Raw genomic sequence first — 18,108 nt, 5'->3', positions numbered from 1 at the left:
AAGCCTATAAACTTCTTGAAACATTATTTACTTACTATAGACAGCGTCTTGCTATGCTGTCAGGCTGTAGTACAGTTGCTATTTATGTAACACACTGCAGCCTCAAACTCCTGGGCTCAAGCAGTCCTCCTGACTCAGCCTCCTGAGTAGCTGGGACTACGAGTACACACCACCCTGCCATGCTTGGCAGTATCAGAAAGTTCTTCTAAATGTCTGTCTAAAATCCCTTTAAATACAGTTTAAGAATGCTCTTTTGTGAACTAAAGAACACCTGGTCATTACAGCTTATATTGAATCACTTCACATATCTCAGAAATAATAAATCCTCTTTCTTCTCTTATTTTAAAGGAAAGGACAGTAACGCTTCACTTTCTACAAATTAGCCTGTGACAGACAGACGGTGGCTCCCAACATGACTGCAATCTCTCAACCCACATGCTCGTCTTATAATGTGTCTTCCAAGTACAGCTGGAATCAATGCTTCCGCCCTGCTGAATGCCTCTCAAGTACAGCTGGAATCAATGCTTCCTCCCTGATGAATCTGGAAGAGGGATGGGGGGGCAGCTTTGGCCTAAGGGCATATGTGATCCTATGTAACTCTTGAGGTTAAGTCATAAAGGGAATACAGCTTCCTTGGAATTTTCATCCACTGAACTTCTGCCGCCATGCTGTGAGGAAGTCCAGGCAGGTACAAGGAGAGTCCTATTTGTAGGTATTCTAGCCTGCAACCTAGCCTACATCCCAGCCAACAGCCAGTAGGAAGGGCCAGGCATGCAGGTGAGCAAGGCTTCAGCTGACTCCAGCCCCTCAGTCATAGATTCAGCCCTGGTTTTGCGTCTTCCTAGATAAGGTGCCAGACATCATGGGGCAGATAAGCTGTGTCAATCATACCTTTTATGATTCTGAGCCACAACATTTGTGAGCATAATACCACCAAGTTTGGGATGGCATATAATGCAGCAATAGTAAATAGAACTCCCTGATTTAGAACTCAAGGAAAAAACTGAAAAGGAAGCAAAGAATTAAAGGCTGCTTTCCCTATATTCAAAATAAATATTCCACATTCTGTGCACTAAAGATCACTAGCTTTACTGGTAAGTCTCTCAAATTATCATGCAGCTCTTATTAAAGGTACATGTAAAATGAGGAAAAACAGAAACACTATAATATTTTCTGTCTTCATCCTATGCATAGGCCTCTTTAGGATACCTTTTCTCTGATGAAATCTCATCTCGGCCGGTCTTTAAGGCTCAAATCAAACACTACAGCAGCTCTAAGGCCTTCCTTCACCTTGCAAAATGCAGTTTGCTCACATAAAATACCTGTATAGCCCTCCACTCTAATACAATTTTTTATTTTTATATATATATTACACAACAATTATTTGTCTACATGGCTTTTGCCTTCCTTAAACGTAAGGTCTTTGAGGATAGGGAACACTTCTTTTTTAATCTTTGTATACTAGTGTCTGTAATATAGAAGTCACTCATTAATTTTTTGCTGAATAAACAAACAAACCTGGTTATCTGATTTCCAAATCCACAGCAGATAAAACACAGTATTAGAAAAGAGGAAATGAACTGTTCTTTTTAAAAAGCACACACACACACACACACATACGCAGACAGAAAGAGATAACACTCAGGGAACAAAGATGAAACTAAGACAGTAAAAGCCTAGAATTCTTTAGTGTGGGGTCTACAGTTTACAATTACTTAGTGGAGAGAGATAGGTCAGTATCTTAAAAGTTCTCACAGATCTCAGTGAATTTTTGCATATTTCAAGTAAGTTTAGTAAAGAGGGAAATACTACTCATTTTATAAGTATTTCTCCTAAGTGACTACTTTTAAAATTGGAGGTGCTTAAAGGAATAAAAAACAGAACCATGCAAAAGATCTCATTTTCTGGGGTTGTATATAGTTACTGTTTTACAATAATATCACTGTCTTTATATCTTTATATTATTTTGTTGCTCCCCTTGTTCTTAATGTCCCTGTTGTGGTTACATTTCAGACTATTTAAGTATTTTCCTCCCAACTGACCCAGGATGCCATCACATCTGTTTGGGCTGTAGCACAGAGCCACTCAGCGTGCAACTCCAATATTTTGGCAAACTCTCTCCAAGAGGCCTTTTTTTTTTTTTTTTTGAGACACAGTTTTGATCTTGTTGCCCAGGCTGGAGTGCAATGGCTCGATCTCGGCTCATCGCAACCTCTGCCTGTGGGGTTCAAGCAATTCTCCTGCCTCAGCCTCCCGAGTAGCTGGGATTACAGGCATGAGCCACTACACCAAGCTAATTTTGTATCTTCAGTAGAGATGAGGTTTCTCCATGTTGGTCAGGCTGGTCTCGAACTCCCGATCTCAGGTGATTCGCTCGCCTCGGGCTCCCAAAGTGCTGGGATTATAAGCATGAGCCATCATGCCTGGCAGAGGCCAACATTTTTTAAAAAGCAGCACAATATGTACAGAATGACAAGAACAAGGAGAATGTCACCAAGTATGTCTGTAAGACATTTCAGGAAAACTCTTTTTTAGACAGCGGAGTTTTGCTCTTGTTGCCCAGGCTGGAGTGCAATGGTGCAATCTCAGCTCACTGTAACCTCTGCCTCCCAGGTTCATGCAATTCTCCTGCCTCAGCCTCCCGAGTAGCTAGGATTACAGGTGCACACCACCACACCCAGCTCATTTTTGTATTTTTAGTAGAGATGGGGTTTCACCATGTTGGGCGGGCTGGTCTCAAACTCCTGACCTCAGGTGATCTGCCCACCTTGGCCTCCCAAAATGCTGGGATTACAGGCATGAGCCACCATGCCCGGCCATTTCAGGAAAATTTTGCAAAAAATAAAATAAAATCTGAGTCACATATTATTTCAGGTTCATAATCACCTTAAAATCGCCCAGATTTGTTAAACAAAAAGGCCTATGACCAGTGTTACTTTTCTTTCCATTCCTGAAGTCTCTTTTCTATCTTCTAAGTATATGACTTCCCAGTTTAAATATTAATTCCACAAAATAATATCTGCATTTTTTTTAAGCAGCATTTTCTGTCCTGGGGTTGGGAGATGTTGTCTAGATCTCTACGTCCCATTCAGAAAAGTGCAGGGCCTGATTCAAGGCCATTAGCCTAACAATGACTCTAATAGTACTTACTTTGAGTCAGAGGAGATAACTCCATTTTGTTTTGCTTTTTCCGAAGCTTAAAAGTTTCAAGTCAAGTGTTTTTCTGGAGTTATTCAAATGCTTGTGATAATTCTTATTGTTTTCTTGGGTGACAAAATCTTCCCTGCCCGCTACTCTTACACCAAGGTTTCTGTATCTACAATTAAGAATATAATTATGAGGCCAGACACAGTGCCTCACAGCTATAATCCCAGCATTTTGGGAGGCTGAGGTGCAAGGATCACTTGAGTCCAGTCCAAGACCAGCCTGGGCAACATAGCAAGCTCTAGGTCTATGGAGGAAAAAAAAAATTAGTATGGCATAGTGGCGCACACCTGTGGTCCCAAGTTACTCAGGAGGCTGAGGTGGGAGGATCACTTGAGCCCAGGAGTTTGAGGCTGCAGTGAGCTATGATCATGCCACTATACCCCAGCCTGGGCTACAGAGCAAGACCCTATCTCTAAAACAACAATAATAAATAAGTACATATATACATACATACATACATAGAAGAATATTAATACTACTACTTCTCCACTGGATTAGGTGAGTGAGACTGACCAGGTACCTCTCTCTGGTGTCTACTACATACCTCTGAATGATTTTTACATTTATGGTCTATTTCTCAAAGTGAGAATGAACCCCTGTGCACACTGTGATTCAAGAGGGAAGAGAGGGATCTACCACACACTTCTAGTAAGATTCTAAACTAGGAAAGAGAAAAGATAAGGTTAGGTATAAAGTAAAGAAGATGGAAATAATTATAGGACAGGGAAAGTCAACAGGGAGGACAGATGAAGACATTGCAAAGAAAAACAAAAGAAACAGAAACTTCCAAATTCAAAGTTATGAAGTAGCCAAGTATTCAAGAAACTGAAGTTACTATTGCTCCAAAAAGCTGCGGGAAATTTTCATCTCTATAATGTTACTCCAAATAAGTGTTTGAATAAAAGCTTTCTATTTAGCCAAGGTGGCTGTAAAATTAGTGTCTCAATTTCTATCCCCTCCTTAGTCTGAGCCTAAAACAGAAATCTACTTCCCAGAAGGGAAAAAATATCTCAAGTTGTTAGATGGTAAATGTCTCATGGTCAGATATTACCTTTTCATTTGCATCTCCTTATGATCTGCCAGTAGAAAGTTTGTCTAGGCCCAGACCTAGAGACTTCAGAAGGAACATGCCATGAAAAGGTCCAAGGATGCCATCATCTCAAGCAATAAGCTCTCAAAGGTTGGCTGTGCTTCTTCAGCCCTGATCAAACTAAGTAACACATTAACAATTTAATTTCCTAACATTTCTGGAGAATCTGAAGTCTGACACTCCAAAATTGATAGAAGTGCATCGTCTTCAGGACAACTGACTTACCAGACTCTTTAAAAAGTCTAAACAAACAAAACAAACCATGGGAACTGGTCCACCTTAACAGAGATGAAAGGGAGAGAAAAAAATGCAACGAGTGAACTTGATTAGATCCTCGTTTGAAAAACAAAGCTGTAATAGCCATTTTGGGGACAGCTGGAAAAACTGAAATAGAGCTGATATTAGATGATATTTGTTTTCTTAGGTTTAATAATGGTACTGTGTGTGTGGTTACCTAAGATAATGCCTTGATTTTAAGGCAATGAACTTTACATGGATGAAAAATCATATATGTAATTTACTTTGAAATGGTTTATCCAATATACATACAACCACACCCACACCCACACCCTGGAGAGGGTAGGAGGAGAAAGAAAAAACATTTATAGCAAAATTTATACAGCGATTCACTGTACTATTTTTCAACCTTTCTGTGTGTTAAAAAATTTTCATAATAAAAAGTTGGGACCAAAGAAATCCTTAGTCGTCCCTAAACCCCAATACTTTTCTAGCAGGTTTTTTGTCAGGAACTGAAAACAAGAACACACTGAAATAGCAGTATTCAGCCTCTCGCTCTACCACATTATTAAAGCATCAGGGGAGCTGGGAGGGGCAGAGGACACTGCACAGAGCGCCAACCGCTTTTCCATCTGAGTCGCACAGTGTTTCTACGATTTAACATTCAGTTGGTTGGTGGCAGAATGTGAATAGATGACAGACAGATGGATAGGTCTTCTGACTTATTCTGCAAATAAAAAGATCCCACAAAATAAGAAATTATTATTAAAAGTAGAAATTTGGGAAGAACGTTGAGAACATTTTTACAAGTGTTGCCATAAGAATATATTATGTGTGAACCGGAAGGTCTTTGCTCCTTGGATAGTTGTAGAATTTCATTATTTATCTATTAAGACATCAGCCCTTAAATGATGCCTTCATTCTCTTTTAATCGCTTCTTCAATGGAAGTAGTTAAGTGCCAACCCCGGTATACTTTCTTTGTATTTGGTTTTGTTTTATTACCTTTACAGAACTACTGAATTTCCCCAAGGTTTTCTTTACCTTTTTCTCCTCTCTCCACTATAAACTGAAAATATTAATCCCTCTTCTCACTCTAGTGGCAAAATATTCTGCAGGGGAAAATTTAATAAGTCCAGGTGTGAAAAATGTCCAATTTTACTGAAGTGACAAAGCCAAAAATTTAATTCTTTATTGTTTCTGATTTGAAGGTAAGAAGACGGCCTTCCTTTTCCATAGAACGCTTTTATTTATTTAATTTATTTATTTATTTATTTATTTTTGGTCTATAATTTTATTTATTTTGTTGTTATTTTTAGTTCTAGTGTACATGTGCACAACGTGCAGGTTACATATGTATACATGTGCCACGTTGGTTTGCTGCACCCATTAACTCATCATTTACATTAGGTGTATCTCCTAATGCTATCCCTCCCCCCTTCCCCCATCCCTCGGCAAGCCCCAGTGTGTGATGTTCCCCACCCCGTGTCCATGTGTTCTCATTGTTCAATTCCCACCTATAAGTGAGAACATGAGGTGTTTGGTTTTCTGTCCTTGTGATAGTTTGCTCAGAATGATGGTTTCCAGCTTCATGTCCCTATAAAGGACATGAACTCATCCTTTTTTATGGCTGCATAGCTTTCCATGGTGTATATGTGCCACATTTTCTTAATCCAGTCTATTATTGATGGACATTTGGGTTGGTTCCAAGTCTTTGCTATTGTCAATAGTGCCGCAATAAACATATGTGTGCATGTGTCTTTATAGCAGCATGATTTATAATCCTTTGGGTATATGCCCAGTAAAGGGATGGCTGAGTCAAATGGTATTTCTAGTTCTAGATCCTTGAGGAATCACCACACTGTCTTCCACAATTGTTGAACTAGTTTACAGTCCCACCAACAGTGTAAAAGTCATAGAATGTTTTTAATAAAATCTGTAACTGATCTATTAAACAACTTACTAATAACCTTTGAATACTTTTGGACTCCCTCTCTTTTTGTTTGGATTGCGTTATTAACTAAGATCAGTAATACAAACTCCCCAAATAATTGGGTTTTATGACAGAAGGATGCTTCCTAAATTTTAGAATAACTCATCATTTTCTCTGGCCAAATCAAAGATCATGAGCATGCATGGTCAACACATGTTCACAGAAGGCCAGGTACAAAGGTTCATGTAAAGGGCAGAAATGGGGAAAACTGGGTTCGTGACAGACCCCTCCATTAAGTGTCTGAGGATATTATTCTATAATGCATGGGGAATTACATTATGAGAAAAGGAATATCTGGGGGAAGATCAATCTATTAATGACTCAAAGCAGAAAAGGAGGTCCTGTTAAATATCAGTCCAAAACACAGTTTTAAAATGAAAGCCTTCATGCTGTTTTCTATACACTATTTGGGTGGATGGGAAAATGAATAGTGTGTGTGTATGTCTGTGTGTGTGTCTCCGTCCTCACTGTCTCCCCCTGTTAGCAAGCTAGCAAGGAAACAATTTGCTAAGTCATTCAGACAATACACACCATTTTAGGCATATATACAGGCACAACATACAAACTGTAATTAATACCAGATTAGTTGAAGAATTTTAGTTCATAGTTTTTCTCCTGACATTAAACTTCACAGAATGTCTATCGAAAGATCTAATTTATTTTACTAACAATGTTATAAAATAATCATCCACATATTTATGTAAACCTTACAAAAAAAAAAACTTTTTTTTTTTTTTTTTGAGATGGAGTCTCCCACTGTCACCCAGGCTGGAGTGCAGTGGTGCGATCTTGGTTCACTGCAAGCTCTGCCTCCCGGGTTCACGTCATTCTCCTGCCTCAGTCTCCTAAGTAGCTAGGACTACAGGCGCCTGCCACCACGCCCAGCTAATTTTTTTTTTTTTTTTGTATTTTAGTAGAGACGGGGTTTCACCATGTTAGCCAGGATGGCCTCGATCTCCTGACCTCATTATTCGCCCGCCTTGGCCTCCCAAAGTGCTGGGATTACAGGCGTGAGCCACCAGGCCCAGCCCAAAAACAAAAACTCGTGTAGTAAGTAGCCTATTCCTCTTGAGTAACAAGTATCATAAACTGACTACTCAGTTTGATACTTGATAAAACTACTAGTATCCTTAAAAATCTTTTAAGCTGCAATGGTACGTACTCACCACTCTTGATTTATTCCATACATACCTTCATTAATCTGCAGACTTACACCATGGTTACTCTTTGCGCTGATACTTTCCATCTGCATGGTCCAAACATTTTCAGCATACATTCATACAGCAACTCTCAATATTCCTGCAAGGTTCTCCTTAGGCTGCCTCCAGTTTCTTTCTATATGCATTTTTTTCTCCATTATACACTCAATTAATTCCTTTCTTGAAAGGAGTAAACACCTATGAAAACCTGTGGTAGTCCCAGAAAATGTGAGATTAAGCTCCCAGAGATACCGGAACCTCAAAAGGAAATAGGAAGGAGATGGGAAAGGGAACACTCTCTGTACCCCTCGGTGGGAAGGCATTGCCTCCCCTCACTCCTCCAACGGCCCTAGAGGTACGCAAGCCCAGTGAAGACAGGGAACTCAGCCTCTGAAAACCACAAGCCCCAGAAAGCCTTCCCTTGCCTTAGGACTACCTAGTCTTTATCTGATCTTGGGCGGAGTTGTGCCCCCACTTCTGTCTTAAGTAGAGGAAAACAATCCCTCAAATGCTCAGTCTGGTAACACAGACAATGAAGGCAGAAGAGCTTTGGGGCTTAGTGGTGCTTGAAGGGCACAGGCCATCAGCATTGCCATCCTGTTCCACAATTAAGGATGCAGATCAAAAGGCTCTCTCTATACATGAGCTCCTGGTGGGATATTCTGAATCGTACAACTGCAGTGCAGGTGAGCATCCAGGGCCTCCACCTGCTGAGACTTGTCCCATCCTCTATCTACCTACCACAGGTCCCCTCTTTTCCACTCTTCTTCCCTCCCCACCAAAGGTCAGCAGCTGGCCGCCAACATTCCCCACCCCCACCACACACAGTGAGAGGAGGCAGGGAACAGTTGAGGCCTCTCCTAGTGACTCCTAGTTCATAACGCCTGCAAGAGTCTCAGATCACCCTGAAACCCACATGCAGGGCCAGACCAGGTGTGCCCAGGCCCAGTTCCTTCCTGCCCAAGCCTTTGCTTGCCTGGAGCCTAAAATCTGGGCTCCCCTTGTCTCCTGGCTCTCTTCTCCGCTAAATGTGTTTTCTTAAAGTGAAAATACTTAGTATTAGAAATGAGACAATAAATGATCGTGAGAATGCTGCTACTGATTGCGTGAGTGTCCTTTAACCAGGAAATAATGCTCCAGTTTTGTTTTCCAATGCGCTTCAACGTGCAGGCATTTTGTTGACTTTTATTGCTGTTGTTCACTGTCAATATATTCAGTCCACAGCGAATATAATGTCATTTTCTTGTATAATATGTGATAGCTTAGAATATTCCACTCTATTAGGATCGTTAATTAATTGTACAACCCTTTGCTTAAAATAAAAAGTAGCACAGCATAAGGAAAAGATAGTCACGTGGTTTCCATTTCCTTCACTAGGTTTCATGACGTACTATCTATTTAGAAAAGAGGCCAGCGGTGCTCAAATACAATAAAATAACACGTTTTTGTTTTTGTTTTTGAGACGGAGTTTCTTCGCTCTTGTTGCCCAGGCTGGAGAGCAATGGCGCCATCTTGGCTCACCACAACCTCCGCCTCCTGGGTGCAAGCAATTCTCCGGCCTCAGCCTCCCAAGTAGCTGGGATTACAGGTGCCCGCCACCATGCCCAGCTAAGTTTGTATTTTTCATTGAGACGGGGTTTATCCATGTTAGGCTGGTATCCAACTCCTGACCTCAGGTGATCCGCCCACCTCGGCCTCCCAAAGTTCCAGGATTACAGGCGTGAGTCACCGCGCCTGGCCAAAATAACATGTTTAAATGAAATAAATATTTTACATCACACTTGTATGAAAAGCCTTAAGGGGCCGGGCGCAGTGGCTCAAGCCTGTAATCCCAGCACTTTGGGAGGCCGAGACGGGCGGATCACGAGGTCAGGAGATCGAGACCATCCTGGCTAACACGGTGAAACCCCGTCTCTACTAAAAAATACAAAAAACTAGCCGGGCGACCTGGCGGGCGCCTGTAGTCCCAGCTACTCGGGAGGCTGAGGCAGGAGAATGGCGTAAACCCGGGAGGCGGAGCTTGCAGTGAGCTGAGATCCGGCCACTGCACTCCAGCCCGAGAGACAGAGCGAGACTCCGTCTCAAAAAAAAAAAAAAAGCCTTAAGGAATCAAAACATTAATATTGCTTAAAACAGTAACAAGACCACCACACAAAGTAAGTCTCAAAACAGAATTACAGAAGTTGAAAATATATTGAGAAACTCCAAAGAGGCAGGCATTCTTAAAGTTTTAGCAATTTGACAACAGTTTTCACCAATCTTAAATCGTCTTAATATTTTCAGCTTACACCATTTTGATGGCTTTAATCACCCCTTTCATGACATCTAACACTGTAGGGTTTATAACAATATCCTTAAACAGGGAAAAAATAAAATACAGATATAAAAGCTAAGGAATGTAATGCTCGATCCTACTACAACAAAGCTCAGCCTCAGTCTTCTGAACCACAATGTTGTCCAGCAACTAACTCCAACAACAAACAGCCGATACCTCACTTCACTTGGGTTAAGGAGCAACATAATTGCTTTCTTAACAAATAGCTGGCTTCTTCACTAAGTGCTTTTGGCAGAGAACATCTGTTTGGTAAAGGGGGAAACTGTAGGTCATGATCAGACACGATCTACATACATGAAATCCTTAATGATAGTAACAGACTTCCCCCATAATCTTGATTGTATTCTTTTCACTACCACTCATATTTAATCTTCAACTTGAAGAAAAAATTAAGTCAGGGAAGAAGAAAGATAAAAGGAGGTAGAGGAGAAAGATATGCAAAGATTCATACCCAAAGTGAAGTGGTCAGAAGTTTGAGTCATTATTTATCATTTCACCCTTATGTCAAAGCACTGCGCAGAAAGTGGTCAGCTACTGGAGTTTGGTCTTAATGCCAGGCACACCCTATGCTACATCCACAACGGGCTGCTGGCACAAGATGGCAGATGCAGGACAGCAGAACCACCTCAAGCACCGGCAGGCCCCAATGCCTGTCTCCATAACTACCACAACCAGCTTCTGTAATTTCCAGAAATGCTATAATATTAGGTTAAATTTGTAGAAATTCATATACTCCCAACATTCAATTCTACTACAGAAATTCCGTGTTCCTAAAAACATTTTGACAATAACTGAAAGTTTTTCATTTTAAGCATATTAACAGTACAATTAGAAATTTTAAGATAAGTTAATATTAAATATTCTGACAAATGCTACTATAATACCAAAGACAAAGAAATCGTTTCATATTTGAATCATGAAATGATTTTATAAGCAGGAATGATCTGCTAGAAAAAGACAATCCTCATTTAGACGGGGACTTCAATGGGCAGAGATCAGTCAGCACCAAGAGGAACTACCAGAATTAACACTCTCCCAAGTTAAGCCTTGGAAGGTTTTGGGTCACATTTCATATGGACACACGAAATGAATAATAGAAAATACCATGCATTATGTTCTCATTGATAACGACAGGTCTTCAGTCTCAGCAGCTGGAACATTATAAGCAATGCATGCTGATCCTACATGTGCAGGTGAAAGAGTTCCCTGAAAGCTCTCCGCGCTGGGTGCAAACAATTGAGCAGAGAGAAGAATTCCACAAATAGCAGAGCAGAAGTCAGATGACTGAATATATTATCAGCCTTCTTTTTGGGACTACAATACCTCAACACCGAGTCATCCATGCTACATGATTACAAAACATCCACAAAACATGCATCACACAATCTGCACCCAACAGTTAAACATACTAGAATCAAGTGTTTTAAGGACGTAAGAAGCCAACTACCTTTATTAGCATTCTATCCTTTCTAAGCCTATTTCCTCTATAGTGCTCTGTCAATCTATTTTCTACCTATCCCCTACAATCAAGTTTTCTTCAGCTTTATTTTCTGAGCTTTTTATTGTGAGAACAATAGACAACCTGAATATGCTCTTGCAAAATACACTCCCTACTCTTTTCCTTTTCACTAATGGAGAATTACTGATCTATGTTACTTCAACAAAGCACTGGGTAAGACAGCTAACAACAACAGGGTTCTACCTCTCACTGCTACAGTAAGAAACAGACAAGAGTACTGTAGGGGTACCTTTGCCCTCACTTGGTTTTCAGTAAGCACTCAATAAATGTTAACTATTTTACTTCACCCATTATAATTCTTATTTCTTGAAAATTAAAAGAACAAATCTGTAATTTCAACAATTATTAAAAACTGAGCTGGTGACTAAAAAAGCCAGAGACTATTCGTGAATCTTCAAATCAATCACCTCTGTGCAGGTATAAGCCCTCCTTAAGGCAACAGTCTGGAAGATGCCTGCTGATATAATTTGCAGGACTGGAACTATTCAAATCTATTCATCCTTCTTATGGACTTAACAAGTAGACTGAGCCTTATAATGTCCCACAAACATTTGCTTTATCAGATTCCTAAAAGAAAGACATTTTCAGATTCAACCATTCCCTCCGATGTTTAGGATTTATTTCCCCCACTCAGTGGCAAAGTTAATTTTTCCTCCCAAAGTTTTGCTCACAGGCACAGGACTCACCTCACTTTAAGCTTCAGCGTCCTTCTGGAAAATGGAGGTAACCTCTATTTTATAGGGTTGTGGCAAGAATTAAAGAACGAAGCACACATCAAGGAAGCCTCTATCAGGTTGTTGGCACTCAATGATAGCTGCTATTATCATTTCTGTTATCATTGTTACTCTTCTAATACAGACCTTTTAGTTAAGAGCAAGAATGGGTCAGGTTCAATGGCTCATGCCTATAATCTTAGCACTCTGTGAGGCTGAGGCAGGCGGATCATTTGAGGTCAGGAGTTCAGGACCAGCCTGGCCAACATGGAGAAACCTCATCTCTACCAAAAAATACAAAAATTATCTGGAAGTGGTGACATGTGCCTGCAGTCCCAGCTACTCAGGAAGCTTACGTGAGAGAATCGCTTGAACCCGGGAGGCGGAGGTTGCAGTGAGCTGAGATCATGCCACTGCACTCCAACCTGGGTAACAGAGTGAGACTGTCTCAAAAAAAGGAAGAAAAAGAGCAAGAATGAGCTACATCTAGAAAAACTGACAACTATAGCAGAATACTTGCACAAGGCTGCACTTAGAAGCATTCCATCCCTTAGAAACCTAGGTGGTTAAGGCCCAGAATGAGTAGCCCTAAAGTGGCAACAATTCACAGGCAACGCCTATCATCTTCACCCAACTGAAGAGTGCCATCCTTACCATACACCACACAGGACTCAAGGCCAGAGAGGATACAACATGATTCCAGAGGAAATAAAACAAAACTAATTATAAATATTCATACCTTCATTAAACGAAATCCATTCGGTTGTAGGCTAATCAGTTAAGGGGACATTTAACAATATTTTTTATTATAAACATTTTAACCCTATTTTCAGGGAAAAGACAACCCAAATCCAAATCACAGTAAAATGTGCTGACATTATATGATTAAAATTACATGCACACAAAAAGAATATATCTTTAGTACTAAAGCAAACTGAAATGAAGGCAAATATGTCCCCTCCCACCTCCTCCCCAACCAAAAAAAGTGATCACCCACTCTATGTTCCCCCTTTAATCACTGGCTCTGGAATGGATGGTTTATAACATCAAAGTACACTGAAAGGGCCAGGACAGAGTACTCATCAAATGACTAAATGAACAAATGAATGAGACAATAGTTAAGTCAGACAAGAAAGCAGAGACAAGGTCAAAAAGCCCAAAATGACAGCCAGGTGTGGTGGTTAATGCTTTTAATCCCAGTACTTTGGGAAGCCAAGGGGAGAGGATCGCCTGGGCCCAGGAGTTTAAGACCAGCCTGGGCAACGTGGCAAGACTCATCTCTACAAAAAATATCAAACATTAGCTAGGCGTAGAGACACACACCTGTAGTCCCAACTACTTGGGAGGCTGTTTCAGGAGAATCATTTGAGCCTAAGAGGTCAAGGCTACAGTGACCTGTGATCATGCCACTGCACTCCAGCCTGGATGACAGAGCGAGACCGTATCTCAAAATAATAATATAATAACAACAACAACAACAGCAAGACCAAAGTAGATTTAAGTTGGCCAGGGGAACTCAAACAATTCGTAATTGGCTGCCTAAAAAGCATAAATTCTGCCAGAACTAACAGGCTAACTTCAATTCTCCACGTATCTGTCAGGGGATGCCTAGTTAAAGTAAAGATGTTTTCTTTTCCTTTAGAACAGTTAACTAGTTGTGAATAACTTCTACCTATATGATTCTGTGTCCAAAGCCTCAAAAACAGCTATGTACAACACCACCATAGGTTCCCTGCTCATTTAATTCTTCTCTAGAAAATTTCCAACCAGAGAACCAACAGAAAATTGTCCTAGAATCAACATTTCCACAATCGCATTATGTTATCACAGCCCTGGGGAGCCAGAAATGTGGTCACTGATCAACATTTCATACAGTAAACACATAAAATCTTTGCCCTAAAAGTTAACAGTATTAGGATCTACCTGCAGACCACCTAGTCTTTTAATTTCAGTTGCCTTCATAGTTTACCTTTAAGATTTCCACTCCTTTTCATAATCAGTTTTACAACAGCTAAGAGAACTACACCAGCTTCTAAAATATCATCAAAAGTCACATTCTCACCTCGATCTAGAAATTAGCATCTAGAATCCATAAAGATGTGTTTTCTTTATGATATCTGAATTGAAGGTCTGCAACATTAAAATTGTATTTCATAGCTTTTCCAGACATTACTTGTAATAGACTTTAGAGAGTAATATGACATATTCTTTTCACAGCTTGCAATTCATAAAACTCTACTAGTATAAATCAAATAAAGGAAAAAACAACGAATATCACTTGGAACACAACACACTGTAGAACCTTTTTTTGTTTGTTTGTTTAGGAATATATTAATGGACATTGAGAGATGTTAATAAATTAGCCTGAAATATGAAAGATACAAAAAAAAACTGAAGGTTTTGTTTCGTTTTCCCTTAAATGGCTTTCATTTTTGGTATGAACTATAGTCTTATTCTTTCACTATGGAAAAAGATCCGGATTTGTTGCCGATTTTATGATGTGCGGCAATAAAAGACCAATACCTTAAAGCAGTGACTTATTTTCTCCTTCCTATTCTCTTAATCAAAATCAATAAAGCATGTAATAACATATATTACCAAACAAAACTATACACACAAAATATTAAAGTTAGTAATTTCTTAAACAGCAGTTTTTTCATAGCAATAAATAAGCATTAACTTTGCTTTTAAATATAACTTCAATTATGACACAATAATAGCCAAAATATCAAATGAGGGCACGCTGTGCATTTCAGAAAAATTGTTTAAAGAGACCATCCCCTTTTTTATTTTCCTTTACTATCCAATATCCTCAAGAGTGCCTAAAGAATTACTTTTAAACTCAATACAACACAAAATTTTTCCTAAGAAATCCAAGCTATCAACTTATGGATCACATTTCAACCTTACGTAATTTGAAACAGCTATGGTACCGAATCCTTAAATACAGGGCATGTAATGGAAGGACTGCTCACAGATTCTTGATGTTACTGAGGCTTGGAAAGCTTTAATAAGATACAACTACAAATAAAGACAACTAAGGAGCATTACCCCTTTATCCACAGCCCAAATCCCCCTCCAAGCCTTACATTTTATATTTCCAATAAAATGCTCTTCTAACACTAAGCCAAAGTCATCTAAATTATATTTAACCAATGAAGGGTTAAAATCCAAAAAATATTAACTACTCAAACATATTAAATCTGTAATTGGTGAGCTCTTTTCTACCCTCCTGCTTCAGTATACTGACATCTAAAAGTCAAAGAACTCCTCTGTTTAAGACTGAAATTCCCAGGAGGAAGGAAGCTCAGATCCAGCCTGAGAGCACACAATGGAATCACAGCTGACGATGCACATCTTTTTCTAGATGTCTCCATATGCTTGAGAGGTTCCCCCCACCAAGCCAGACATTAGGAGACTTGGTTCTCTCTGCCACCAAGAATCTGAGCACATTTTCAAGGACTGTTGCAGAGAATTAAGTAAAATAATGTGTTGCTCTTAAGCATACAAAAGAGAGAAGGGCATATGTCAGAGTGCCAAATGATGGGGAGTTTTGAATGTTGTCCACTTTTGAATGTTGTTTCTAATACTCCTTACCTCTGCCAGTCTAAGTAAGTGTTTGGCTTACCTTCTCTCTTTTTACTACTTTATTACAAACAACATCTCAAGAGCTACAGCAAAATGCAATTAATTCTTGTCTACATGCACCCAAAATGATCCTGAATTGGGAATTCTCATGGTAAATTTGAAAATAGTATACGACAACAGAACACAGTTGTAAGGTTTGGCAAATACTGTTCCCTAGAACTGCAGTCCCCCTCAATTCTTTCTTAGTAACCCAAGATTAATAAAAGCTTGACCTATGACATATTTCCCACGTAACCTAAAAGAGCATACTCCCAAAATTAAATTAATGGGATACTTATGACAAAAATGAATAAATTCATTCTTAATCTAACACTTCATTCTTTGAACTCCCAAAGATTCTACAAATTCCAGGTGAGAAAGGGAGAATTACTTCTGTCACTGTGCCTAACCTCACCAACAAAGAACAGGCGCGCACACACACACACACACACACACACACGCGCGCGCGCACACACACACACGCTTCGTAGCAGCTGTTTTCTTTTTAAAAGACTGCTATTCCTGCAGAGCAACCTGTGATCTTTACAGAGAATCAAAGACCTCTGCTCCTAAAAGTCAAGAGTTGAGAAAGTCACTTGACTAAACGCTCAAGAAACAGTTAAAACCAAAGATGTCTCCAAACCTTGTATAAACCAGCAAAGTACACACACACTGTACAATTCAGCAGTGTTTAAGAAAATTAAAATTATTTTTAAGAATCTTTTGTGTGGGAGTAATCTGGCAAACTACATTTCACTCAGACTTTTTTCTGTAGACAAATATTCTTTGATTAGCTTTGCTCCTTAAATACCCACACTTAATGTTTCAATCAGTGATGCTTTAGTTCCCAACTTCATTTTGTTTACCCAAGAAAGAGCAAAAGAAAAAAAAATGCATACCATAAACCACAACTTTTTTTTTTAATGACATCCCCAAACGTCGAAGTTTCAAGTGCACTTTGGGAATTGGCGCTCTAATTAAACAAGGAACCAGTGAAGCCATTATGAACAATGATGCTTTCCACTCCCAATAATCAGTTGGCGTGATACTACTCCGATGCTCAGGGTCCTCTTTCAAATTTCATTGTCCCCATTCTGGCGTAGCTGAGTGAAACCGAGATAGAGGCAAAAGGGTAACTTCTGTATTCTGTGACCCTCAGCATGTAAACCGGACGCTGAGGTCCAGGACATGATCACTACAGCATATGCCATTTTAGAAACCGGCCTCGGGGAGTTACTGCCACATCCTAAAGTGGCTTTAGACTTCGTCGTGTATAAGACAACGTCTATTTCGGTACGAAAGGCATACAGGACCCCGAGTGCCGCGGCATGCCTCTCCGGGTCGGAGCCCCTCTAAGTGACACAACCCCAGAGATCAAGGAGCTGGGGTGACTTGGGGATGGACAAGAGTAGCTGGCTCTCGGCGTCTCCATGACTCCCCCGCCCCGCATGCAACTCCGCTTTAACTGGTCCGGAGAAACCCCGCCCCCTTCCTTCCTCTGGTCCGCACGATTGGCTCACCGACACCCGACAGGTCAGCTCCCCGCCTTCGATTGGCTCACTGCCCCATCAGTCAGACGCAGCGAGATTCGGGTCGGTGGGAGGGGAAGGCGTCGGAGGTGGTGGAGTGGGAGTGGGATTAGAGGACGAGGTGGCGAAGGAAGGTGTTCAGGCTCGGTCTCTGGTTTGGGAAAGTTTCCCCTACCAGTGACGGACCCAGAACGCGGGAGGCCCAGTCCAGCTCCGGGCCGGCGGAAGGGGGCTCCGGTCCCCGATTCCCGCCCCTCGGTCCCGCAGGCCCCGGAAACCACTAAAGGGAGGGGGAGAGGGAGGGGCCATCTAACCAGGGACCGACCCACCCCCGGTCTCCGAAAAGGCGCCTCTGGGACTCCCCGAGGGGAGGAGGCGGGGAGCGCAGCCGGCAGCGACGACCCCGGCCCCCTCCCCCAGCACCCCCCAGGGGCCCGAGAGAGCCGGGTCCCCGTGCCCGGGGCGTGACCGTCGCAAGGCGGCCGCAAGGGCCCCTCCCGCTTCCCGCCTGGGGCCCCGAGAGCCTGTCCCTTCAGGGGCGGGGAGAAGGGGCGAGAAAAGGGGCGCTGGCGAGCCAACCCGGAACCTCCCGGTCCGCCTCCCGCCCCGGCCCCGGCCCCGGCCCCAGCGCGCCTCCTGCACACTCGCCCGCACCCAGAAA

The 18,108-nt window shown here is 41.2% G+C and overlaps 1 protein-coding gene across 4 annotated transcripts in view; it reads right to left on the bottom strand.

Moving 5' to 3' along the window:
* Positions 1-18,108, bottom strand: part of NCOA2 (nuclear receptor coactivator 2) — a 306,070-nt gene that overhangs the window by 284,338 nt on the left and 3,624 nt on the right. The window contains exon 1 of one of the 4 annotated variants that reach the window (XM_017872738.1): positions 17,439-17,862. The exons of the other annotated variants lie outside the window; for them this stretch is intronic. The gene's annotated coding sequence lies outside the window, so the exon portion shown is untranslated. Of the gene's footprint in view, positions 1-17,438; positions 17,863-18,108 lie in introns of those variants that run through there. 4 annotated transcript variants of the gene reach the window in all.

The sequence above is a fragment of the Rhinopithecus bieti genome, unplaced genomic scaffold (assembly GCF_001698545.2).
Source record: "Rhinopithecus bieti isolate Rb0 unplaced genomic scaffold, ASM169854v2 scaffold_6536, whole genome shotgun sequence".
Taxonomy (NCBI): Eukaryota; Metazoa; Chordata; class Mammalia; order Primates; family Cercopithecidae; genus Rhinopithecus; species Rhinopithecus bieti.
The sequence above is the reverse complement of the archived record's forward strand: the minus strand, read 5'-3'. Positions and strand labels throughout refer to the sequence as shown.